The sequence below is a fragment of the Dysidea avara genome, chromosome 2, assembly GCF_963678975.1.
Source record: "Dysidea avara chromosome 2, odDysAvar1.4, whole genome shotgun sequence".
Lineage (NCBI taxonomy): Eukaryota > Metazoa > Porifera > Demospongiae > Dictyoceratida > Dysideidae > Dysidea > Dysidea avara.
In genome coordinates this window covers 10,871,492-10,897,214 of record NC_089273.1, presented here as the reverse complement: position 1 = coordinate 10,897,214, position 25,723 = coordinate 10,871,492, and the positions used below count along the sequence as shown (strand labels likewise).

The 25,723-nt window shown below is 39.1% G+C and overlaps 1 protein-coding gene across 11 annotated transcripts in view; it reads left to right on the top strand.

The window, feature by feature from the left end:
* Positions 1 to 25,723, top strand: part of LOC136246591 (uncharacterized) — a 108,199-nt gene that overhangs the window by 5,285 nt on the left and 77,191 nt on the right. Inside the window, exons 2-3 of one of the 11 annotated variants that reach the window (XM_066038111.1) lie at positions 25,241 to 25,448; positions 25,497 to 25,655. The exons of the other annotated variants lie outside the window; for them this stretch is intronic. The gene's annotated coding sequence lies outside the window, so the exon portion shown is untranslated. The remainder of the gene's footprint in view (positions 1 to 25,240; positions 25,449 to 25,496; positions 25,656 to 25,723) is intronic. 11 annotated transcript variants of the gene reach the window in all.

The window sequence follows — 25,723 nt, the reverse complement described above, 5'->3', positions numbered from 1 at the left end:
GCTGTAGTAGGTCTGCAGCTGCATTGCAATATAGCTGCAAACTCGTCTATTCCCTTGTGGAATTTGACAGTACGGGATCCTAATAGGGTCGTACTGCAGCAATCCTCCTACAATTAGGGACCCGTCGATTTCGCCGGCAAAATGTTTGGCAAAATGGGTGGGTAAAAGCAATGAGCAAAATGCTGGCATAATAGGTGCAATTTTTGTGAAGTGGACATAAAAATTGCACAAAAGATCGCGATACTCTAATAGAACAGTCAGACGCGCTAAAATATCAACAATGCATAGCTAATTGTTACAGGAACAACAAGTGACAATCGAGATACCCTAATAAAACAGTCACACATGTTAAGCAATATTAGCTAGCTTCTTGCTTTACATGTTAGAAGTAATTGCTGATCGAGATACTCTAATAGAACAGTCACTTTAAGGTGAAACTGTAGCTTTGCAATTGGAAATATTCAATTAACAAAGATCAGTGCTGAGCAAAATTTATAATTCTTGAGCAAAATATGGAGCATAATAGGTGAAAAATAAAAGAATTGCTGGAAAGAAAAATAGGTGGAAAAAAAAGCAAAATAGACTGGTCCCTACCTACAATCTATTTGTTTGTTTGCACTATATAGTAAAAATGGACAGGTCATCCCTAAGCTACTAGGTTGGTTGGTAAATGAGACCAGTGTGGTACTTAGGTTTGTAGTATTATACCAGTAGAAAGGGAGAAAGGGCTTTGCGAATACTGGAAGTGCTGCAGTGGGACTCTGGGAACCAGTACATTTACCAAACCCAACCACCATCTTAGGACGGGGGCTGTATCCAAGGACCATTAGTTCTACTACCAACATTGATGCGCTATATGGCATCTACAGTGGTGGATGGGTTAACTTAGGATTGCTACGTCATCCCAGCTCCCATGTGGATGAAAATTACTGACTCCTTGCTCATCATTAGTTTTGTTGTGAGCATTACATACAAGTAAGTTTTGTGTTGTTTTGTAATCTTATTAAGCATTTTAATGTCTGTAAAACTGTTAAAAGCGTACTGTTGGGTGGAAGGTATTCACTGGTGCTTACTTTAAAGTGTGTAGTTACTTCACTCGGCTTAGAGATTTTTAACTCCAGAACAATTTTCTGATGGTTGTACTGTCATCAGCTCAAATCATAAGCCACTTCAAAGTCAACATAGCAATGCTATAATTGAAACCACCTCTCCACCTTAGGTATTGTTGCATCATTTGTGAAACCTCCAATTTTGTTATTTACTTTTATAAGTTGTTAACTTGGTGCATTTACTTACTTGAGATAGCCACTTGCCTATGAGTATATATACACCATTATATTGAGAAGTATGCAGTAGGTGATACATATTAATTTTAATCACCACAATGCATAAAGATGGCATGTACACAAACTTGCAGCTAGAAGCAACTGTAGTTTCAGGTCGCTAGATGTCTTTCCAATTCAATTGTGCCATTTTCCCCTTTAAATGTATGGGAAGCCCCAGAGAAAATGCACCTTATTTCAGTTTTTAAGCACTGTGCATACCAAAGAGTAGCTAATTGCAACCAACAAACTATATATTTCTGAGATTGGTAATCAATGTTCTATTTACTGAGCACATGTGTGACTCACTGAGAAAAAACCTGCCTAGTTGCAATTTTATCAAACTTCATTTTAGAACTTCTTTGTTATACAGAGTAAAAACCCAATGGGCTGTCAAAGTTCCAACCATATCAGGTAAATAGTTGTGGAGTTATAGTGATAGACAATAGGAACTGCAAATCATATTGATTTGTACAGTGACTATACAGAAAAATTATAGGTGCTTGTTTAATCGATCATAACTCACAAAGGAAACAAGCTATGGAGATGGAAATTGGAACCTTGTCTTCACAATGAATTGTGGAATACAGCACAGTATGTTTCTGTCCTACATACACCCATATAATTAAGCAAAAAGGCTGATTAAACTTAGAAACCGTGATGTTCATTTAATATTTCACCGCAACATAAACAAACTCCTATAACTCACATTCACTTTTGTGACACTGAAATGAAAAAATGATGTACTTACTCACCATTAATAGGTGAATCCATTGGCCACTTAGTTTTCTCGATTCAAGTCTTTTTTCACTGTTTACTGAAATAATTAAGACACACAATGGTATGTCATGCAGCCCAAAATGCCAGCATGCCACACTGTGGGTATATTGACAGGAAGAAAACATCATTTTCACACCTTTGTATCTCATCCAATTGAAACCAAATTTGCTACAGAGTTGCTCGCCAGCTAGGGGAGTCGACATTACAAATTTGAAGGAAATCGCTACAGCCATTTCCGAGATACAAACTACCAAAATTTCGATTTTTTCTTCGTCATTTCGCACACATGCAAAAATTGCTATAAACAAGGGCATATCTAGACTAATTTTGATGCCTGTGCAAACCACTAACCTTGCAAGCAACTAAGTGGGCAACCTGTGGGATGTTCATACATGCACTCATAAAAAAAAATGTTTTTAGTGCAAAGCATGGCTAGCCATTCTTTATAGGTGCTAACTCTATCTGTATGGTGCATGAACATAATCATTTATACAGCCTATCTAGCTAATCGCTACTGCACGATTGCTACTTAATCGATTGTGGGATGTATATGTAGTAGTAATCACGTGAAGCGCCACAACACACTTAAGAGATCTTGTGTGATAAGTCCTCATCCAGTCCTCCATTGAAGATGTGACTCACTAAACATGACAACTCATCCACTGACTGGCTCTGCTTCAGTGAAGTCAGGTCTACAAAAAATGGTGGCAAAACATGCAAAAATCCTGGTGAACTCCCACAACTGCGACTAATACAACTGTGTTTTAATAATAGCTCACATCACATATCACACTCCATTCCTAAATCGTACAATACCGACTCCACATCTCGCTCCACACTGCTCCCCTTGTGTCACGTTGCATCTAAATAAATTTGGGCACTATTAGAGGACTCTGTTTAGAGCATTATCATGAACCTTGCACCATCAAACAATTATCAGATAATATCCAACTAACAGCCAACTGTGAACACTCACATGTCACGTGGAGAACACATGACGCCATTTTCTGATTTTAACTGAACGCAGAGCGTTAATTTGTTTCATATCAAGGCACACCCCTTTTTAGAGAGGGTGCAAGTGTCGATGGCAGGCAGAACCTGAGGCAGAAGCTGTTGGAAAATGGTGTAGAATTAATGGTAATGGGAGTGGGGAAGGATTTATGTACTAAACGAGATATTTTGAATGGCTGCGTGACCCAACCATTTTCTGATGCCCGAGCAAAGTGAAGTGATTCCCTGGCAAATGCCCGGGTGTGCCCAGGTGTAGCTACACCACTGGCTATAAAATACAGACATTTATTCAGATCGCCTAGACATGTGGCACACATAAAGGGAGTCCAAAGGCGAATTCTAGCATCAACTTTGGTGCAAATCCGATTAATGGTTCCGGATTTATGACCAATTATTTGCGTAAAACAAGATCGATTTGTTTGCAGAGTAAACCGCTTTATGGAATGAGTTGAAAATTACTATGTAGATGGAGTAACCATAGTAGGAGTGCCTTTTGGTGGTTTGAAAGGAATCAAGATTTTAGGAATCAAGACTTTAGGATATTTAGCTCAAAGATTTTCGCTTAGGCTCCTAGGCTATGGGTAAACACCTCGAACAGGCTCTGCCTTCTGTGTACACCCTCCAGTGCCTAACTGGTAAAGTAGATAATAACAACAACAACAACAACAAGATAAAGACCATGAAGATATGACACAAAATCCAACCTGTGTCACAATTATGCGATCGATGTCTTTGAACAAAAAAGTAGTAGTTTTTATGGCTACCAGGCAAACCGCTTAGAGCAATTAGCTGAAAATCCGTATATGGCTGGAATAATCTTCATAGAAAGTTCTTGCAGTAGTACAGAAGAATCAGATTACAAACAGCTTAGTTATGATTCGAAAGCAAACTCTGTGTAGCAAATGCGAGATCGAGATAGAAGTTAGCCTAATATATAGAGCATTCAGCTAATTTATTTACTCCATTATAGAATTCTACTACATTGCAAGTTATTCTTTAGGAACTTCAGCTGCAAACCGTTAATTTTATAGTCAATTCATCTAGAAGCAAGTTGCCCTATAGAGTACAAATATATCACTGTAGAGATTCAGAACATTACAAGTCACACTAAAGAGAGTTCAACTATAAACAAGTCATGCACCCTGTAGAGAGTTCGACTACACTCTCTAGAGATTTCAACTAGAAACAAGTCACTATGGAGAGAGTTCAGCTACAAAGAAACTACCCTGTAGAGAGTTCATCTATACAAACAAGTTATCCTATAGAGATAAGCTGCAAACAAGTAACCCTGTAGAGAGTTCAGCTACAAACAGGTCACTTTACAGTTTATACAATTTTTGGCTACAAGTAAGTCATTGTATAGAGGATACAGCTACAAATAAGTCACTCTGTAGATAATTTTAATGCAAACAAGTGACCATGTAGAGAGTTCAGCAACCAAAAAACCACCCTATAGAGTTCAGCTATACTAACAAGTTATTCTGTAGAGAGATCAGCTAGAAACAAGAGACAGCTCAGCTAGAAGAAGTCACCCTGTAGAGATTTCAGTTGCAAAGAAACCCTGTAGAGAGATCAACTACAAGCAAATCACCCTGCAGAGCTTTCAGCTATAAACAAATCTCCCTGTAGAAAGTTCAGGTACAAACAAATCACCCTGTATAGAGTTCAGCTACAAAAAAAAACACTCTGTAGAGAGTTCAACCACAAAGAAACCATCCTGTAAAGATTTCAGCTACAAACAAATCACCCTGTAGAGAGTTCAGCTATGAACAGATAATCCTGTATAGAGTATACAAGTCACCCTGTAGAGAGATCAGCTAGAAGCAAGTCACCTTGTAGAAAGTTCAAATCACCCTGTATAGAGTTCAACTACAAAAAAAAATATCACTCTGTAGAGAGTACAGCTACAAAGAAACCATCCTGTAGACAGTTGAGTTACAAACAAGTTACCCTATACAGTGAGATCAGTTTGAAACAAGATATTTCAGCTACAAACAAATCACCTTTTAGAGAGATCAGTTATGAACAGATCACCCTATAGAGAGTTCAGCTATACAAGTCACTCTGTAGAGAGATCATCTAGAACAAAGTCACCATCTAGAGAAATCAGCTAGAAGAGTGTTGCTTTGTAGAGAGTTTAGCTGCAAATAAATCACCCTGTAGAGAGTTCAGCTACATAAAGTCGCCCTATAAAGAGATAAGGTCACCCTATAGACAGATCAGCTAGAAGAAGTCATCTTGTAGAGAGTTCAGGTACAAAGAACCCACTCTGTAGAGAGTTCAGCTATAAACAAGTTACCTTATATTGAGATCAGATAGAAGCAAGTCACCCTGTAGAGATTTCAGCTACAAACAGATCATCCTGTAGATAGTTCAGCTAGATACAAGTCACCCTGTAGAGAGATAGGTAGACGAAGTTACCTTGTAGAGGAAATAAGTCACCTTGTACAGAGTTCAGTGACAAACAAACCATCGTGTAGAGAGTTCAGCCACAAAAAAAAATCACCCTGTAGAGAGATCAGCTAGAATCAAATCACCCTGTAGAGATTTCAGCTATAAACATATCACCTTGTAGAGAGTTACCTTACAAACAAATCTACCTGTAGAGATATCAGTTATAAACAAACCACCCATTGTAGAGAGATCAGATCACCCTATAAAGAGTTCAGCTACAAAAAAATCACCCTGTAGAGAGATCAGCTAGAAACAAATCACCCTGTAGAGAGTTTGGCTACAAACAAACCACCTTGTAGAGAGTTACCTTACAAACAAATCACCCTGTAGAGAGTTTGGCTACAAACAAACCACCTTGTAGAGAGTTACCTTACAAACAAATCTACCTGTAGAGATATCAGTTATAAACAAACCACCCCCTGTAGAGAGATCAGATCACCCTGTAAAGAGTTCAGCTACAAACAAATCACTCTGTAGAAAGTTCAGGTACAAAACAAATTACCCTGTAGATACCCTGTAGTTTTTATACAAACAAATCACCCTGTAGAGAGTTCAGCTAGATAAAAGTCACCCTATAGAGAGATCAGCTAGAAGAAATTGCCTTGTAGAGAGTTCAGCTACAAAGAACCCACTCTGTAGAGAGTTCACCTAGAAACAGTTACCCTATAGAAAGATCAGCTAGAAACAAGTTATCCTGTAGAGAATTCAGTTACAAACAAATCACCCTGTAGAGATTTCAGCTACAAACAGATCATCCTGTAGATAATTCAGCTCTAGATAGAAGTCAACCTGCAGTAAGAGAAGTCACCTTGTAAAGAGATCAGCTAGAAACAAGTCACTTTGTAGATACCAGTTACAAAGAATCCATCCTGTAGAGAGTTCAGCTACAAACAAATCACCCTGTAGAGAGTTCAGCTGCAAATAAATCACCATGTACGTGTTCAGCTATAAACATATCACCCTGTAGAGAGTCCAACTAGATAAAAATAACCCTGCAGAGAGATCAGGTCACTCTATAAAAAGGTCATCTAGAAGAAGTCACCTTGTAGAGAGTTAAGTTACAAAGAACCCACTCTGTAGAGAGTTCAGCTAGAAACAAGTTACCCTGTAGAGATTTCAGCTACAAACAGATCATCCTGTAGATAGTTCAGCTAGATACAAGTCGAACTGCAGAGAGATCAGCTAGAGGAAGTCACCTTGTAGAGATATCAGCAAGAAACAAGTCACCTTGTAGAGAGTTCAGTGACAAAGAAACCATCCTGTAGAGAGTTCAGCTACACACAAATCACCCTATAGACAGTTCAGCTGCAAACAAATCATTCTGTAGAGAGATCAGCTAGAAACTAGACACAGTATAGGGACTTCAGTTACCAACAAATCACCTTGTAGAGAGTTCAGCTGCACAAAAATCACCCTGTGGAGAGATCAGCTCGAAACAAATTACCTTGTGGAGAGGTCAGTTACAAAAAAATCACCTTGTTGAGAGTTTACTTACAAGCATATCTACCTGTAGAGATATCAGTAACAAAAATCACCCCCGGAGAGAGATCAGATCACCCTGTAGAGGGCTCAGCTACAAACAAATCACCCTGTAGAAAGTTCAGGTACAAAAAGAAATCGCCCTGTAGATAGTTTTGATACAAACAAATCACCCTGTAGAGAGTTCAGATAGATAAAAGTCACCCTGCAGAGAGATCAGGTCACCCTATAGAGAGATCAGCTAGAAGAAGTCATGTTGTATATAGTTCACCTACAAAGAACCCACACTGTAGAGAGTTTAGCTACATTTCAAGTCCCTTATAAGAGAGATCAGCTGCTAACAAGTTATCCAGTAGGGAATAATAGACATGTAATAAATATATGTATATAATTAGTATAATTACTGATAAAATCAAAAACAGTTGAAGTATTAAAAATCTGCTTTGTCTTTTGTATTCTTCCTTTGATAAAGAAAAATGATAGGTTAAAAAGCTATGGCCAGCTTTGGGATATACAAATACAAACAGAAGTCATACTTAATCAAAAACAGCCATACTATAAAAAATGTGCAACCCCTAACAAGGCCATGGTAAAAAAAAAGATGTGAAACCCAAGGTGACAACCAAGAAATGGCTGTGATGATAGGTTAATGGTAATATTTTAGTAATGACAATTCAGGTAAATTTGGTGCCAAAACACAAATTCACCTGAATTGTCGCTATTAAATTTTTTAGTATTAACCTACCAGCACAGCCATTTCTTGGCCTCCACCTTGGATTTCACATCTTTTTCACCATGGCCTTTTAGGGGCAGCACCTTTCTTTACAGCTTGGCTGTTTTTGATTAGATATCTTAAATATATTCTAGCTAATTACTAGCTGTATACAGCTATATCACAGTGAGTATAGCTAGCTGTTTTTTTTTTTTATTATACAAAACTACATTTTGTTTAGCATATTGCAAAGCATGTGTGACATGCATGGCTGCAAAAGCAGATAGCAAAAATTAATTAGATGCATAAAGGTCTTAAGTAGAATGCATGGGTAGCTGGTGGAGAGAGAGAAGCATTCTTACCATGAAAAGCATGCTCAGTCTGGAGAAATACCTCCAACAGGAAAGTTAAAGAGTAGTCTTATGAAATCAAGTTTGGAGTGAATTTCACTTAAAACTGCATCTAAATGCTTGTTTGAGCATGTGACTGCTCTATTAGAATATATCCTCTTTGTGCTACACATGTATTTCAGTGCTAAATGTTCTTTGGAACAGTTGATAAGTCATTTTTTCACTAAAAATTATTATCAATGATGAAATTTTATGACTGTTTGGAAATCCAAATAATGGTTGTAATGCTGATGGGGGTGCATTGCCTGATATGTGCACAGTGCACGAGGGCAAGTGCATACATTTCTGGGCAATGCACAACTTCCAGTGTTGCAAGAAGAAACCAGCTGTGGAATGGATCGCACTGTAAGTAAACTGTATAAAATAGTTTTTTGGAGTGCAATACACCTTAATAAATGGCTAGTTGGAATTCCATTGTTTGTTTGGGATGGTTTTTCCCAAAGTTTAGACTTTGCTGTCTAATAACTTCATTGCAGTTAATGTTATCTAAACAAAAAAACAACACGGTTGACCTCCTTAGTTTATAGCGAGTATTTAGATATATGGTTATTAAGTAGTTCTGTGTATTGGACGGTTATTAATGGTGTGATTCAACAATTTGGCCAGGGGTCCTGGCAAATTTGCCCATCAATGGGTTAAAATAGTTATAAGACCTTGGGGTTACTTTTAAAGTAGTTTAAGCTGCTAAGTTCACTTTTGAAGTTGATTTGGTTAAGGGTATCCTTTAAATGTGGCCTGGTATTTGCATTGTCCACGATCCTTTGAGGTGGTTGAATATATCATTATAGCTACTATGTCATCAAAGTTTCATATTAGCTCTTACCATAATACTAGTACTTACTATGTAAGCTTTTCAAAATGTATAAGAAACCTATATCACCAAGAGACAGTTTTGATTGTGGGATTCAGTTAGTCTCAATTGAGAGCTCCAGGAGGCTCAATTGTAAGCCGCAGGAGACCACTAAAATTCACAATGTAAAGTGCATCTTGCTCATATAAGTTTATATATTATTTTACTGCAGTAATCAATAGTAAGAAGCATTAAAACTGTACAGTTTGTGGAAGGCAGTAACGATCTATTAGCACTATTTGCAGTGTGACATTTGGATGTTGCACAGCTAATTGTGCCAGTGGCATAAAGAATTTCTTTGATCTGAGGTGTGCAAGTGGTAAATTTATATTTTGTACCACACCTTACATTTTCATGGCTAATTATAACTAAAAGTAGCTTGGAACTGATCAAACAGTGTGAAATGAAATTCTGCTCTGTCCAATTATGGAGGTCGTAACACATCAGCGTATTAACGGTTGTAGCTCCACTTGTGAGTGGAGGAAATAAACAAATATGGCTGCTTTGAAAGTAGTCAAAGTATATTAACAGTCAGTTGTGGTTGTGAGGAATTTCATGAGGACTGCTGGGTGGTGTCCGATAAAAGAGGTAAACTTCTGATATTAGAGGTTTTTGGACAGTCACATACATTGGCTGTAGCAAAGCAACCACAAAAGCTTTCCAGCCCAAATTTTGATATGGTGCTAGGCTAAGTGTGAAGTTCATCCATAGCAAGATCCAGAAGAATCAGCATGGTAGCTTCTGAAAAAAGGTGTTTGGAGCCAGCACAGCCCTATAATCTTGTGTCTGGACTCCAACTGTGATTTCAAGTCTAAATCTTGCCCAAGCTGTCACCTTCACCCTCCACCCCTTTGTGAGCACTTGCGATATTAATTCACTCATTTAACTGCTCACAATTTCTATCTTATTTTGTGAGAAACTCTACAATCAGCTAAAAGTACTGGATGTCGGTACTGTAATAGATTGATGCATCTTTTGTGTGAATTTCATAATATGTGTGTTTGATATCCTTGACAAGTTATGCTGACTTGAAACTTTTAAGGTGAAATTGGGATCGATTTTCCAAACTGAAACCAGTCACATACAGAATAGCTCAAACTTTTTGTGGTTTAAAAGAAATTGCATTTATAGGTTAAAAGTGGACTGTGTTCCATCGTACTGTATAGTAAGGACCACAAGGAGTAGGCCTTGCCCACGAATAGGTCCAAGCCTATTATGCTATTGAAATTGCCTATTATGCTTTTGAGCAGTGCTCCAAAATTTCCCAATTATGCTCTAATTATGCCCAGTTGTATCCCATTATGTTACAAATATGCTCATGTAAAATTGTACCTTGACTACTCTATTAGAGTATCTAATGCATCTGCGAATGTTCTATTAAGATATTTCAATAAGCGGTGACTGTTCTATTAAAGTACGTATATTGATTTTTAACTAATATTTTCTTCACAACGTAGCTGTAAATCTCATTTTTGCCATGTTTGCACACTATCCCATTGTGCATCATACAAAAAAGCAAGAGTTTCAGTTTCTCTGATAACCAATGTACAAATTTATTTATTATTAATGCTTTACAGCACAAGTGCTGAAGGTCTGTAGGACACCTGGTCCTACAGCCTGCTCAAAGACTTTAGCTACTTAAGGTGTGTTTGAAAAGTTGGAGAAAGGAGAAAAAAAATCCATGACTGGACCTAGGTAGCCTCGTAATATTTAGCCTATTATGTTGGCATTATTCTCAATGCTTCTGGCTACCTAATATGTCCCAAATTATGCTGGCATAATTGGCGCAGGCCTACCCACCAAATAATATTACCCAAAAACCAACCTCAATTTTCCCAGACGAGGAGGAGGCAGTATTTGTTAGGTAAAACTAAGCCCAAACAAGCCTTCAGATCAACCCAAAACACTTGCAATAAGTTGCTAACGGAATTTAATTGCAAAAAATATGTAACAGAATTTTCTACTGACTGACTGTGTAAGTAAGTAGCTGGCTGATGCCTTCAGACAAGTATAACTCGATAACAGCTAAGGCTTTGGGCTTGATTTTTTCACTGTTCGACATCGCTTCGAGCCGAGAGGTGCCTTTTGGCATACCACAGTACTTACAATGCATTCTTCATGGACTTACCAGTGTCTTCCTTTGTGTCTCATTCATCTTTGCTGACAGCAAAAAGTGTTGATTTGGCAGTAGAACATGGTGGCTTCCCTTAGAAATGGAAATCGTCTGTATTTTTCATAGTAGCTACTCTAATTGCAGAGGTGCTTTTCAATGATTCGTACTGCTGTGTAACGGGTTGAACATAGCCAACAATGAAACGTAATGGATACTTCACTTTTCAGACCATAACTGATATAACTGGGGAGCACGGCGCCATTTCTTTCTTTTGGTATGCATGGTTTGCATAAGTACTTTTCGAGCAGTTTTTGATCTGAAATGCTGTATAACGGGTTGGGAACGAAGCGTACTGGATACTTCACTTTCAGACGATAATTGGGGTGTGCGGCCCCATAATGCATGGATTCACCAAGTCATAATAATTATTTTACAGAAGAATTGTTAACAAACAAGTACACAGAAAAATTTGGAATTTTCAACTAGAGTAGGGGCAGTACTGAAACAAGCTGGAGTAGTGCACGGTATTAAATCGCAGTAAAGCAATAAGAAGTGTTATAGAACTTTGCATGGGTGAGATCAAAGGAAAAGTGTATTTTAAATTTCATAAAGTACACTCTCAGCCGGCCAACAGCTTCATCGACCACAAAGAGTACTTTATTGCACCTCAAAGAGTGTTTTATTCGTTCAATAAAGCATTCATTGCGTTGCAATGAAGCACTCTTTGTGGGCAATAAAGCACAGTTGCCCACGTGCTCTAGTGCAGGCTCATAGCCTGCGGGCTCACCCCAGTACAACTAATTGCCCACGACAGCGAAGGCTGATAGCCTCGCCGTACTGAGTGATCAATCACCCCAGCCAATAGGAGTTCTACCACTAGATTGCTTTTATAGACATACCCAAATGCTTCGATGATAGGTAGGAGAAGGTAACGTTACTGTTATGTTTGTTAATTTAAACGGACAAGTCTTGGAGATATCACGGAAATATTTCACCATGTGACTCACAATGGAATCGATTGTGGGGTGAGAGCAAAACCTACCAAAATATGTAATGAACGTCTACCATGCCAAACTGTGGTGAATTACGTGTGAGTTACTTTGTTAAACTAGTTTGTGTGCATTCATACTGCTAATAGTTCGTGCAACCTGAGTTAATTATGAGTCCTAGTGTACAGTGAAGCTACATGACTAAAAAGTTCCATTAATCATTTAAAGCATAGCCTTGCTTGTGTTATATGAAAAATAAAGCACTCAGTGCTTGGCCTTGATGCTAATAAAGCACTCGGCTTCACCTTGTGCTTTATTAGCATCTCGGTTGCGTATCTCGTGCTTTATTTTTCATATAGCAGTCGCGGGTATGCTTTAACATACTTGTATCTATACTGTGCTCAAGATTCCATAATGGAGATACACAGTAGGAATATAACACTTCTTATTGTTTTACTGTGATTTAATATCGTGTACTACTCCACCTTATCTCAGTACTTTTTAACGATATACTGTGGTCCCTACTCTAGTTGAAAATTCCAATTTTTTTTCTGTGTACTTGTATTACTTACATATAGTTGTAGTGGTTACAGTTCTACATCTTCTTCTACCAATAACCTGATGGTGACTACTAATGGAGTTGTTGTCTGCTCTGCCATCTGATGGTCCATCATCAACACATCGGATAATGATACTGTCTACTGCATAATTGTCTAACTGGTATAGTAACTGACTGAACACAACAAGTAGTGTTCAGTCTTGATGGGTGAGCTATATGGATGGTAGCTATAAGTGAATGAAACAATATCATGTACACACATGTGGACATAGTACATATGTGACGAGATCTGCAAAAATCTGACATAGCGGCACATTTTTTAAATTCTTTATCAATGAATCTTTATAATCTAATTAGCCAAGTATATGCTCTAGCCAAGTTTTAGCCTTGTATGCAAACAACTTTTGGAGTTACAGCCGTACAAAGTAGCAACAACAGAATGATAGATTTGTACAGCAAGCACTGGGAAAATGAATTACAGGTGCTTACAAAAACTGCTACAACTTACAAACACAATGCAGTACAGAGTTGCAACTTGCACTATTGTGCTCGCCATGAATACATGAGACCAATACTCAGTAATATTTTCCTTCTATTTATATATTTCCTTTCTGCAACACATAATATAGAGACAAAATCAGTAACAAACATCAATCACTTACAATTGCTTCAACGTGATGCAAAAAATGGCCATAATTCATGTATTCATTAGTCTACTGCAACAAAACAAAGATTTTCAAACCCATCTTGAATATGCGAATAAGATGATAATCCAGTTTTTTTTCATTGGACCTATTCTTCAGAAAGGACAAAGTATTTAAAACTTTTTCTCAAGTATGCTAAAATTTTACTCATTGTAATCAATGGCTTATACTAAACATTTAGGCTTGTGCCATTATGTTGGATCCAGTCACATTTACAGTGCAGTACGTACTGCTCAAATGCAATGTTGTCTCATGAGAGTACAAGTACTTAAAAACTTGCTAATTATAGTACGTGACACCCATTTCGATCACAAGTATTCATCATGTTTCACTTGTGAATGTTCATCCCATTTAAGGATTATTAATCACAAGATCACAAGCAAAACGGATGCCACACCCTTTAATTAGTGAGTACTCATAAGCGATGTGGTTGCCACAGCCATTAATTAGTGAGGCTTTTAATCACTCTCACACCCAGACCCAATATTGCATTTGAGAGGTACCGTAGATATAATTATTGAACCTGTTTGAAACATAATTTATTCCAGTTTACGTAGCAAGTTTTAAGCACAACATTTATACACTTCAAATGTATCAGCACACAACTCTCTTTGTATACCAGATGTATTGTTATTACTAGTATAATAATGATGTTGTGTGATGTCATTATCCCAGTATGGAGTGTGGTGAAATTTTGTGAGTGTTATAGATATGATAATATCACATACTACTAATGATACTATTACAACAATCATACAGTACGATAGTACTGTATAGTTTGCTGACAGTGAAAAGTGTCAATTTGGCAACAGCACGTGATTTCCTCCATTTGTAATGAAATCATCCGTAATTGTCATAGTGGCTATTTTGATACCAGAGGTACTTTTCAAACAGTTCTTAATTCGTACTGCTGTGTAACGGGTTGAACATAGCTGGAAACAAAGCATAATGGATACTTAACTTTTCAGACGATAATTGATATAACTGGGGTGAGTGGTACCATTTCTTTCTTTCGGTATGCATGGATTGCAGATGTGCTTTTATTTGATTTGTACTGCTGTGTAACAGGTTGAGCATAGCTGATAATGAAGCGTAATGGTACTTCACTTTTCAGACAATAAACAAGACACAGGGTAGTGTATCGTGCGGCCCAAGAAAGCCGGCACGCCACACCATGAGTATATATATATATTTTTTTCTATTAGAGTATAAGATAAAACAGTACATAATAAACAAAAACAAATGATCTTACATATGGGCCTCAGCGACCTGCACAGCAATCGGTGCCTCAGCAATGGGACAGCGCAAACTGGACCTGGCACCGCGAATGCACATAATTGCAGACCTCAACAAAGAGAAGCTCAATTTACATCTCAGCCATCCCATCACTATTCCATAGGAAAGACTGTGCTTTGCACTCAAAAGGTTGGCCAATCTCTTATAAAACTGAGTAGCAGCATCACCCATTCCACCAGTAGTAGTAAAAATTAAGGGAGTAAATGAGGCATTCTCTACTTCATGAACCCGTTGTTGGTATTCACGTCTCTTTTCCTTGTCATGACGTCGGTATGCAGAGTGTAGGGGTTGATTTGAGGGTGCACTAGGGTTAAAAATTCTGACATCAAAGTATGACCTCTCAAATCGTCTTCCCCAAAAACCATTAGCTGCAATGTCAAGCCTTGCGTTATCATCACGATTAGCTGTTTTGTATTGAAGGGTCTCACCAGAAAGAGGCTGAAGGTGGGGTTCAGTGACAACATTGTTACAGACCTCGGAAAGTAAATTGGCAGTTAGATCACGCACTTCATTATGTCTCAGAGAAGGAAACCCACCCTTTGGGCAAGACAGAGCATGTTCTATGGTAAAAGAGTGACCACAGGCACAGGAAGTAGGGCAGGCAGATGGTAGCCAATGATAGCAAAGCGCAATTGCATCACGAAAAGCAGTTTTATGAAGCACAAAATTATGCGACTTCAATGGAAGACAAGAGAGCCAATTCGATGCACCCTTCTCCTGAGCCAACATGACTGAGGAACGCATGCTAGGAGGAAGTTCATTGAACAAATGATTGGCAGATTGAAGTTGCTCTTGATGGCTCCTAGAGTGAAACTTGGATCGCAACTGAACCTGTGCATCAAGACAGTCACCTAGTTGATGTACCTGAGAGATAATCAAGCCAACGAGACCAGCATTTACTTCTACAGAGCAGGAACGCTGCTGTGACACAACAATCGAAGGATCAAATTCACCAAGGCCTCCTAGCCGCACAGGCAAGGCAAATAGCTTTCTCTCAACATCACCAGGGACAGTTCGACCCAATAGACTAGGAAGGAAAACAGATTTAACAAAATGTTCAAGAGGAAGGAAAAGGTCTGTAGAACAAGAAGAAACACGAAAAAAATTGTTCCATCGGAAAGAGAGACCATGACAAAAAGCAGCATAGGAAGCATGAGGTTGTGTTTCGGCAAAGAGGCTCAAGGTCTTAAGATCATTAATCCAGCCATCCACTTTACGTCTCAAAAAAAGCTGTTCAAAGGCAGGAGTACCAATTACACCTCCCAGATAACGGTGTCCTTCAGCAGTAACCTGAATGTCACAGTCTCCAAAAATTGTTCTAGCATCAGTTAAAACAGTTTCCTTGACTATCAAGATAGTTTTAGTAGCATTTGGAAAATAGCCATAACGGGGCCCTATGGACGATAGCAAGTCCCACCACTGCTTAAGCTTGGAAAGCTTGCCACCAGCAGCAGAGTCATCAGCATACCAGCACTGCTTTACTAGACCAGTAAGACGAGAAATCAAGGGCAAAGTACCGATAGTGTACATAGCCATAGCAAGAGGATCACCCTGGGTAGTCCCTTCACTAGAAAAGATGGTACGACCTCCAGTAAACAAAAAAGCATCAGTACGATAAGTGTTAATTAAAATGGGAGCAAGAGAAGGGCAGAGGACCTCAACGTTTCGGAGTGTTACTTGACGATTTAACTCATTGAAGGCATTCTTAGCATCAACAAGGAGAACACCATCAACCTCAGGCAAGTCAAATATTTGTTTCATTGCATGGACAGCAGCTTCACAACCACCGATTTGACCAGCACATAATTGAGAGGATCCTGCAGCCTGCTGTAAATCACGCCCTATAATTCTCATCACAGCCTTTCCAATAATTCTTTGCAAAACTTCACCCACACCAATAGGGCGAACGCCAGGATGCTTGTCAAGAGGAATTAGGCGACAAGCACAGTAAGCAGATAAATATTTTGAATTAACATAAGAGGTGGAAATACGATGGGCAAAAGCAGAAACAGCTGCACACAAGTCATTAGAAGCATCACCAAACGCTGTACAAAGATGTCTCCAAGCATGAGCATTAAGACCAGAAGGGCCTGCAGAGCCACTTATCTGCATGACCACTGATTTAATTAAAGCAGCATCTAAGCCATCAAATAGAACTGGATGAAACGATTGAGAGGAGTCAACGGGATCAAGTATAGCATCAGGGTCTGCAGCACGACTATGAGGGTGTTTTTCATGCAATACATCAAACACAGTTTTGGGAGAACCATCAGACAAGGAACCAACTACATGATCCAAGTTAAGAGGGCCACAGTCGCAAGAAGGAGACAGACAGCGAAGAGCAGCATTAACACGGCCCTGAGTCATAAGGTGGGAAAACCTGGAAGAATGAGTTTGATCATCACAGGAAGGACGATAGCGAGGTGAAGCAGATAGATGTTTCTGTATGACAATCCCTTCATTAAATAAAGCTAAAAAATCACCCTTAAGCCAAAGATCAAGTCGTCTCTGAAGGCAATTGTGTAAAAGCAAGTTGGGCATCAACATGGCAGCCTTTAAGGCAAATGGCTCTAGAGCTGACTGTTTATTAAAGGAATGCAGCAATGATGCAAGTTCAGATACAAAGGATTTACCTAAGTTACCTGATGGCACGGTAAACAGGTTTGGTTTCCAATGGACAACTTGAAAATATAGTTGGTCGAGTAATTCAAGCACAGCAGGGCTTGGTGAGCCACGCCACTCAAAAGTAGTAAGAGTTGACAAGTTAAAGGAAGGAAGGTTTCGCACATCTGAACTGGTTGCACAAGTGGGGCAAATAAATGGTCCATTATCAACATCAAGTATTCTACCTTCAGCAGTAGTGATTCCGACACAATGGCCATGATACCACTGGCAGCAGTTCTCACTGTGGCCATCACACTTAATCATAAACCCATCAGTACCAAAAGGCCGCCCACAAGAGCACCACACACGGTCAGGGTCATCATCGTCAACATCGACGTCATTATTAGACAGAACAACTGGTTGTTTTCGACGGCTCTTCTTACGCCGTCCGGGGCTCTTCTTACGCCGTCCGGGAATTCCAATAAGTGCGCATCAAAGGATCAGAACTCAAGAAGCAGAGCGAGAGAATAACACGGTAACAAATCGTAAACTCAACCTACTTAGCGCCGTGCCCAGAGCCAGGAAGCGAATACCAGGACCGAAGATCACTCGAAGAATCAGACAGGTTAGACCATTCAACAGGAAGAAAGAAAACAGGTTAGACCATATTAACAGGAAGAAAGAAAACTCAATTTTTACACCTATGTAGTTCTGTGATCCCTACTTGGATTGGAACCAAATTTGCTAGAGAAGTGCCGGCCAGTTAGGGGAGTGTACATACCACATTTGAAGAAAATTGCTCCAGCCATTTCCGAGATACGAGCAAACAAAATTTCATTTTAATTTCTTCGTTATTCTTTTTTCTTCTTCATCTTCATTTCGCACACTTCGCAAAATCCGCCATAAAATGCATACTCAAGTCGGGCTGAAATTTGGCAGACGTAAAGGGCTCATTAAGGCAGATCTCCGTACCAACTTTGGTAGGAATCTGATGAACATTCATAATTATGACCGATTATTTGCATAAAATAAGGTCGAAGGTCTGTCTCACCTACAGGGTAAACCCCTTGGAGGAATCAGTTGAAAATTGATATGTAGATGGAGCAACTATCATAGGAGTGCCTTTTTGTGGTTTGAAAGGAATCAGTATAAAGACCATGGAGATATGACATGAAACCCAACCTGTGTCAAAATTACGCGATCGGTTTTTATGAATTAAGCAACTGTTAGTTTTCGTGTCTACCAGGCAAACTGCTTAGATAGGGTCCACAACATAAAATTTCGACCTCCGAGAATCAACTACCTAATCTCCCACAAATGCTAGGCTAGGTACCACTTAGAAAATGCCAGATTGGCATTATTTTTCATTAACGTCTTGTTGTGTAAATCGGTGAATATGCTTACAAATTACGAGATTTGTTGCTATATCTTCAAGGAAATGTTTTTTCAAGCTACAATAAGCACTCTCAACCTTTCTTACTAACTGTACTCTAAACTAAAACCATCAGTGGCTGCATTGTCTGGAGCAATTTCCAGCTGCAGCATTACGAAAACGAAATTTTGGACTCAAAAAACGTTTCGATGCTGCTGGAACACACAGCAGCGATGCCAAAGTAACCCTCCCAAGTCAAACTGGTCTGGCATGGGTCCAACTACTATCACACCAAATATCATTGAATTCCAAAATTGTTTGCCATCTGGCTGAGCTCGACGGCTGTCACAAATTTGTCAAAATGCCAATTTTATTCACTTACAGGAACTTTTGCTAGCCAGATGTGCTATTTTACTTCTCAAAAGCTTGCTAGACCCATAGCCAGTAGCTTTCATTCATAGGGTTGGTCTGGCAGCTCATCTCAAAATCCGCCAAATTCCGATATCGACGAATTTTGCGAATATTGACCAATTTACACCACGTTAAAGAAATCTTGCACACCAAACATGATGCTTTGCCTCTCTAAAGTCATGCTGCATCTTTGTTTTGCTATATTCATCCATAGGGAGGCACTGACGGCTCTCTTATCAAGGCCAAACTCCATCAAAATGCCCATCTCAAAAGTTTGTCATCAGTTTTAGGAAGTTTTTACAAGTCAAACATGCTGGTAAGCCTCTCTGCATCCTTGCTGGACCATTCAATCACCTTCGCCGGTTTGTGTAGATAGTGTTCTTCAGTCTCTTGGAAATGTCAGAACACGCCAACTGGGCGCAACCATCAATGCTACTTACTGCTTATTTTATTTCATTGATTTCATGCAAGAATGATGAAGGAAAACCAGCAGAAATGTAACAGAGCACAAATGTATTAGTCTAGCTCCAAATATTGCACAATGTATCTTTATACAAATGATCATCAAAATGCAAATGATTAGCGATAGCCACAATCGAAGTTTCCATTCGTGTAGAGTGTCGAAGGTTAGAACTAGACCATAAGGGTACGGAGAATATACTATCTATGACTAGACTAACTCCATTTGGGTTATGTAATATCCACCCCAAAAACACCTTCGCTGTAAAAAAAGTGCACCCAAGAAACTACAAGTACCTGGAACCCAATGTAAAAAAACAAAAAGGAAAAACAGCTCAGCTGAAGTGAAAAGTAACTGGTAACTTAAAGAGCTGATATCTGAAGTGGCCAAGAATACAATTACTAAAGTTTAATCCATGCAAGAACACCTTGACTATAAAACAAGTGTGTATATGAAAGTAACTGGCAACTGAAATGGCTGATATCTGAAGCGGCCAAGAATGAATGGTCATATACGACTAATTCAAAAATTTAACACTGAACCTTTATAATTCAGCTGTTTTCTATATTCACTCGTAAAGTAATTTCTTTTAACTCTAATTGGCTGGTAATTTGGCCGCCTTTTTTAAAAGTCAGTATAATAGAGCAAAAAAAGGCAGCCAAATTACCAGCCAATTAGAGTTAAAAGAAATTACTTTACGATGCAGCAAGAGTGAATATAGAACACAGCTGAATTATAAAGGTTCAATGTTAAATTTTTGAATTAGTTGTATATGACCATTCATTCTTGGCCGCTTCAGATATCAGCCATTTCAGTTGCCAGTTACTTTCATGTACACACCTGTTTATAGTCAAGGTGTTCTTGCATGGATTAAACTTTAGTAATTGTATTCTTGGCCGCTTCAGATATCAGCTCTTTAAGTTACCAGTTTCTTTTCACTTCAGCTGAGCTGTTTTTTCTTTTTGTTTTTTTACATTGGGTTCCAGGTACTTGTAGTTTCTTAGGTGCACCTTTTTTACAGCGAAGGTGTTTTTGGGGTGGATATCACTCATTTTTGTCAGTGATAGACTCTACATTTGGTTTAAAAGGTAATTTTTTTTGGAAATGAGAAATTAACATTAATGCAGAATATTATCTTGGAGAGTCAGTAAAATCCATACATAATAATGATTGTTTCATAACACCGTAAATTCGGAAGTATGAATTTACGGTGTAGTATCACTGTTCTATTAGAGTAAATCTATCTTTACTGCCTGCATATGACGAATATATCTCATATCTGTGCATGTTAAATGCTTCAGACACTTAATTAAACTTGCAAGTGCCTAATTAGTTCACAGTTGCTACACAGCTATAAATACATTTGTAATTGTTATCACCATAATCATTTTGGTCACAACTTTAGGATTAGAGCAGCAGAGAAAGGAATAGAGGACTCAACCATCAAGACTTGTATATGGGAGATGGAACAGTATTGCGATGGACAATGCCGGTACTAACCCCTCAAGGGTGTGCAGTACAGTACAGATGCAAGATCAGAGCCTCGATCGTCACCTTTTGACTGTGGTCACAACTTCAGGATTGGAGCAGCAGAGAAAGGAATGGAGGACTCAATCATCAAGACTCGGGGAGATGGAATAGTATTGCCATGGACAATGCCAGCACTAACCCCTCAAGGATGTCACAGTGCAGTATCGATACAACCACTCCAACCAGTGCATAAGACCAGAGCCTCGATTGTCACTTTTATACTTGATGAAGCAATTAAAACAAAAAAGTTGTAGTACTTATAGTTTCCTGAGGGAGGATGGCCCCAGAGTCCCAGACTCCCTTGCCTGTTCTGCAGAATAATAGGATTGAGCCTTACTACCGCTTTCACCTTTATTCTTGGCCCGGATGTACATATCGGCAACATAATACAGTAGCTATAGATAATGCTAGTTAATGCCCCTACGCAGAGCTATAGGGGTGGGAATTTTTCCCTACTATCACACTATCACAGTAGTTCTTCTCGCAGTTCTTTGCCTGGCCATCATCAACTGCTGTCAAAACATTATTGTCGTCCCCCAGACCCTTCCTCAAGCGTGCTTATCACACAAAAATAACTTAGTTTAGCAGTGCACAAACAATTATTGACAGCTTATACTATATCAAAGTACACTTACCGCATTGTTGAACCATGTATACCACCAGAATCCACCGGATTGACAACTAACAAGTGATCTATTTAGGGGAAATCTCGTGGAAAGTCCCTAATTACCTTAAGCGGACACTCGTGATACATGGTTTTAAGTTGAATGGTTTAAGAATGTAACTAGATGGTGAGGCGTACTTTAATCGGCTTGACTTTAATGAGAAACTCGATCCCCTCCTGAGAAACTACATCGCTTGAGCAACGCTTGAAGAAGTAAGAGTCAAGAATACTGAGGTAAGGTAAGTGCGCCTAACTCCGGACACTCTTTACACCCGGTACTATTTCTCCACACTGCAAGCATGGAAATTCGATATCTAAGTGTCACTGGATTGCTAATCAATCAGTGTATCTCTGACAAAAATTTCATCAGATTATCTCAATCAGGTAGATCACGACGCTCCACAATCTCGTCTCGTGTAAATTTCGCATGTGCTCCTAACTCCGGACACTAAGAAGCTGCTACTATAGGGCATTTTTTCCTATTTATTCACCATCTAGTTGCAAGTTATATACTATTTAGCCTTATAACCTATACTAGCACGGAGTTTGAAGCTTTAAAAAATCAAGGTAGTGTTGCAGCACTAGGCCTGCGAAGCCTGTAGAAGACTACAGAAATTAGCTAGCAGTCAAATAGCGATCAACAACTTTCCACTCAGCAATACGGCCAGCCAAAATGTGTTTCGTGGGTTGTGTTGAGCACTGATTTATATTCGATGTTTCATTACCTGTTACCTCTCGTTTTTAAAATTTATACGCGGATAACTACGGATATTCATCAGCCGGAAATCATTTATTCTTAGCGCCACGTGTTTCTTGTGATCACGTTTGTTATGATTAACGAGACTTGAAGGTACAGTTTTAAAAGTAATCAATTACATCTTGTCATTGCTTTTCGCTTTGATCTTACAGATTCGGCATATGAAGTTCGTCTTCTTTGATGGCTTCCTCTTGAATCCCACACACTGATAGTGAAACCATCTCCAGCACTTGTCACATCCAATCCAGGCCTTTTGCAGTTTCTCATCTTCATCATCATAACATTTTCCACATTCTTGGCAGTTAGCATCTTCACCTTCGAGGAGAAAACATAACAATATGTTGGTACGTATGCAATATGAAGTACTAGTAAGAAACCAGATGACTCCATGCATGCAGGACAACCCTGCCATGTTGATCCAAAGGAATATGGTCCTCTTAAGTTCCAATCCATACTCTATATACCAGTATGTATAATGCTATATTATATGTAAGTATTGCTTTAATACATTGCAATATACCTTCATCATGACTTGAGTACTCATCATCATCACCATTTTCATCATTGTTGCTGGTAATAACCGTATCACCATGTGACGGATTTTGCTTTGCTGCAGCCTGCCTTTCCAACCTGGCTACAATCTCATCACTGGTCAAAGCTTCTCCATAGCATGTCAGTTGGACTCTTCTTTTACGCTGAGGCATTTTTTTGTTTTTTTTGCAAAATTCTGGTGAAATGAAGTGTAATATGAGCTCTCATTGGTGTTAATTCAGCATCACATTTTTTGCATTTCCCTCGTAAGATTACTGATGATGCGGAGGCAGGCTGAGTATGTGGTGGTGATGCTGCTTTTGCACCCTGTACTTTCCGGTATGGAATCCCTGTTTGTAGCTGAGAGTCAGTGATGGCTAGTCGATTCAAAGGATGAAGCCTTGCAGTTTTAAACCCAGATGTAAGGTGATTGGGTTTAAAAGAGACCTCCCAAAGCTTTCTCAACAGTGATGGAAAAACAGCTTTTGTCACATTTTCAGCCAGTGTTTCCAATTTATACTCCTTAAGAATCTTATAATAAGCTTGCTTCAGAGGATGGAAAACACTGATGTCAAGTGGCTGTAAAATATGTGTTAGATTAGGAGGTAAACACATCAAGTGGACTTTATATTCTCTTGCCAAATTGATCAGTTCCAATGTAATGTGTGAATGGTGCCCATCAACAAACAGAACCACTGGACCATCCTTCAGTAAGTATTCAACCTGTTTCAGAAACATCTTCTTAAACCAGCTGATAAAATTGGCACTTTCCATCCAACCAGATGATGAAGCACTGTACAAAGCACCTTCTGGCTCTCCTTGTTTCCAAGTGTCGTACAGGTGTTTGGCCTTGTACACAATGTACGGTGGTAATCGTGTGCCACTTGCTGATCCACAAGCTGTAATAGTATGTAATGCATGATATATGCATAAGTGTTTGCTGTTATATCAGTGCTCACCTAATACTGTTATGTATTCTCTACCTGATCCACCTCCTACTTCATGTACAGTTTTTGCACCCCTCTTTGTAAGCACTACTTTGGATGCTACTGCAGTGCAGAAACCAGTCTCGTCACAATTCCATACCCTCTGTCCTATATCTTTTTGGTCAAATTCTTTCAGTTTAGAAGACTCGAATAAGCACCGTACCTTTTCAAACCATTCATCTAAAACTGCAGGATCATTCGCTTCTGCCCTTTTCCTGGAAAGGTGTTGGGGTTTCCTTTGTGCAAGTTGTGGATGATGACTTAGAAAGCCATTCCACCATTTCCTTCCAGGAATGCCTAATTCTCCAAAAGGACTGTGCTTCCCTTGTTGTTTAAGGTAATCACTAACAACAGCACTTACATAAGCTTTATCCAAGGGAAAACCCATCTCAGCTAAAACTTGACAGCTAATTACTATTTCTGATTCTTCAGCATGGCTCAAAACTGTTGGAGCACCACCATACCTCATTGTGCTCTTTCCAGTTTTGTGGTCAGAAAGAGTGCTTCTGGGTATGCCATATCGAATTGCAGCTTGCCTTAATGACATCTCTTTGCTAGATACTCTTTGAAGTGCGGCCTTCAGCTCAGGAGTTCCCCACTGGTTCTTCTTAGAAGCCATTCAAACATTTGAATTCACGCATGCGTATCCCAGGGCAGCAAAACAACAAGCACAACCCTTCATCTATTTGTAATATTGTTGGTTACATTTGGTAGCACTAGTAAGTGCATTCATTCCATCTTCAAGGCAAAAAGTTAGGCCCCATGACCCGCGCAGCCTACAACTGCCGCCAACCCTGAACTCTAGCAACAAAGAAGAAGTCAGCTATTCAAATATTACTTCACTCTTTGAAAGGGGCTTTTGTTCGGAATAAAATAGCTGTATACTTGTGTATTTATTATATGATTCCAGAAGTTTATCAGAGATTATTTATATTTCAAGCTATGCACGCCAACACAAAGGCAGACACAACTCCAACGAACGATCGAGTTTACCCAATGTCTAAGTATGTGTGTGAACACTATAAGTAACTTTACTTATGGCAAAAATTTTAAAGCAATACGTTCAGGCGTTTCGAAGTTATAGACCAAAATATGCTAAAGTGTCCGGAGTTAGGGACTGTCCTAAATTAGGCGCACTTACCTTACTCTATGATATATGCCGGTCTTGAATGCTAACAAAACGAGGAGTGAAGTTTGTGCAACGTGTCACATCGCCACACACTGATTCACCGTGTTAGTGCGATAGGGTTTATGGACCTGTCCACCAGATGCTGAAAGGAAATTCATTCCACCACATGTTGAAAGGAAATTCATTCCAACTTGTGAAGTTATTGATATAGTCATTGTTGGGGTCCACGGGGACATCGATGATCATTTACCAGTCAGCTGTAAGTAATGTCACAGCAGAAGGAAAGGAACCATTTCCATACCCCTATGGCATACTGATTTTCCAGGTCAGTTTATGTACACTCAACCACAGAAATGTAGAACTTTGGTTGCAGGTGGAAAATAAATACTTTTTACTCAGTTACAAGTGATTCACCCAGCTGGGATAAAATGTTGAAGTGAATGTCATTAGTACTAACTTGTTCATCAGGTATTGGACAATTCCAAGTGTCCAGATTATGCAGTTGTCCTCATGTTCAAGTTTACACGTTTAGGCAAGTTCTACAACATCCTATAATCTATTACTATATCAGTGTGGAATAATGCTTATATAATATTTTTC